General features: G+C 43.5%; 1 long non-coding RNA gene across 2 annotated transcripts in view; it reads right to left on the bottom strand.

Moving 5' to 3' along the window:
* Positions 1 to 242: 242 nt before the first annotated feature.
* The window catches only part of LOC106531536 (uncharacterized), a 20,409-nt gene continuing 18,393 nt past the window's right edge, over positions 243 to 2,258 (bottom strand). Inside the window, exons 3-4 of one of the 2 annotated variants that reach the window (XR_001311930.1) lie at positions 557 to 779; positions 243 to 427 (exon numbers count right to left, since the gene is read on the bottom strand). This is a non-coding gene — a long non-coding RNA (uncharacterized LOC106531536). The remainder of the gene's footprint in view (positions 428 to 556; positions 780 to 2,258) is intronic. The other variant, XR_001311929.1, reaches the window with a different exon arrangement.

Below are 2,258 nucleotides of genomic sequence, written 5' to 3'. Positions count from 1 at the left end.
TTGAGGTTTATGTCATTTTTTTATGACAATTCCTCGAAAAATCTTGAGAATTTCGGAACATTTGCTAAAACAGAAGTTATTCCAAACTACACGACCAGTTCTTCTGTTTTATTGTCTGTATTCTCTCATAAAAAACACRTTTTCCTATTATAATACAAACAAACCCAACTTTAAAATGCATTTCGGCAAACTCAAACAAATGAAAGCGGAAGTTTATTTCTAAATTCTGTGTTACAAATGGACTTGTCTCCTAAAACAGTGTGATTTTGAAAGAGAATATGCCAAACAAAGACTTAAATAAAGGTTGCAGTGCAGCTGAGTGAGGAAAGACTGAGAATGTGTGCAAAAAGTTCAAATAAACTCAATCAGAACTCACCAGTCTGCTGCAGGAAACTTCAGACGYCACTTCATTCGTTATAGAAGTAATCTGTAAACCGTGAAAAGATAGTTTTTATTTTTCAGGGTGAATTAGATTCAAATAAATCAATTCGATGGGTTAATTAAGGTTCTCTGATAACCTTTAACAACAATTGAGCCTAAAAACATCAGATCTCACCGTCACGAGCGGTAGGTGGGACCCGGACGAGGACCTGAGCAGATCCAGGCAGGTGAACGCTGCATCGTTCAGCCGTCAGCTCACTGATGTGAGAGGAGAAGCAGGGAAGCAGTCAGTAATCCCTCTGCTCAGATGTTTTCTTCTCCTCCTCCTTCCATCACTGCTCCGCGCTCCTCTGAGGTGTTCTCACCTCTGCGTGCGAGGGGGCCCGTCCGGGATGCACCTGCAGGAAACGGCAGGTAAGAGGAGATCAGGAGTCCTTTCCTTTGATTCCTCCTCCTCTCCTCAGCACCGACACCTCTGTCTGTTCCTCAGAGGGGATCTGCCAAGAGTAGCCAGGCGAAGCCGTCCTGTTTTTGCCGCTCTTTGCCAAACACACAAACACACACACACATACTGAGGAGCATCTTTTTTTTTTGTTTTCTTTTTTCTTTCTTTCTTTCTCTAGCAGTCAAGCTAACCCTGAGCCGGGGCCCGGTCTGCCTTTGAGATGCTCTCTAGCCCCACAAACACAAGACGGCTTTCATTATCTTGCCCGTCGCAGCACAAGGCCTAGCTTCTAAAAGCTACTGATTTCTTTCTTCCCTTAGCCCCCTGCACAAAGGGAGGGCATTTTGTAAATTACTTGCTCGTTTCAGACCAACAAAAGGTACTTTCATTGAACTCTTCTCCACCCCCCACCCTCCACTCTCCTTCTATCCTCGCGCCATTTGATTTTGCTCAAATTTGATTACAAGGCTTGAAAAAAGGAGAAGAAAAGAGAAGAGGAAATAAGAAAAGCTCCACAGATGGCGTGTTCATTCAGCGCCGTGAATGGCTTTATACGGGGCTGTCTTTATACATGTGGCAATCCAAAGATGCTTCAGTCGCGCTGCTAAGAAAAAAAAAAGGAACTTGACAAAAATTATCGGTTTGGCAGCTTTCTTCCACGACTGACATGGAGAACTCGGTGAAAAGGAGAAGTCTGCCTCCTCTTTTCTTTTCTTCGTCTTTCCTCCATTSTTGTGGAGGCACCCCAGCGCTCGCTCGGGGTTGTTCACCTTGATCGAAACAAACCACATAATGTGTCTGATTCTGATTGGAACCCTGTGTTTTATTACATGTAYGTGTGTTTTTATAACCAGCTGGTCAGGGCACGTGCAGGATATGCTTCAAGAAAAAATCAAGATTAAACATTTGGCAGAATATATAAGAATATGTTGTATAGTCACAGTGGGACTGATGATAATAAACACAAACACTGTAGCTCAGGGTTATACAACTAAAGTGCTCCAGGGGCCACAATTACTGCAGGCCAACAGCTGAGGGGCCGAACRTCCAGAAATTAAAGTCATTATAAACTAGAAGCACTCGGAGAGTGCAAACCTCCGCCAAGACCAATTTCCCCCATCCTGTAAGAGTTAGTGCACAAAAGCAGAGATGGAAACACATTTGCTGAATGAGTTCTGATGTAGTGAACATTTAAGCAGGCCATCAGTCACATTTCACCATGTAAAACGTCTGTTTTATCCCCTTGTATGAGTTTGTAATGGTTTGACTCTCTTTATAAAGKGCTTCCTGGCTCCCCCCGTCTCCAAATTTTGAGGCCCGGCAGCTCTCTGTTTACAACTCTAGTAGCGATAAACTGTTTTGATTGGTTGTTTGGGAAATGTGGTGTGTTTGAGGAAATGGTGATAATAGGTTTCATGGTGCAGTCACGCAC

Source organism: Austrofundulus limnaeus, unplaced genomic scaffold (genome assembly GCF_001266775.1).
Source record: "Austrofundulus limnaeus strain Quisiro unplaced genomic scaffold, Austrofundulus_limnaeus-1.0 Scaffold648, whole genome shotgun sequence".
Taxonomy (NCBI): domain Eukaryota; kingdom Metazoa; phylum Chordata; class Actinopteri; order Cyprinodontiformes; family Rivulidae; genus Austrofundulus; species Austrofundulus limnaeus.
Note: the sequence above shows the minus strand (reverse complement) of the source record. Positions and strands in the feature narration are given on the sequence as shown.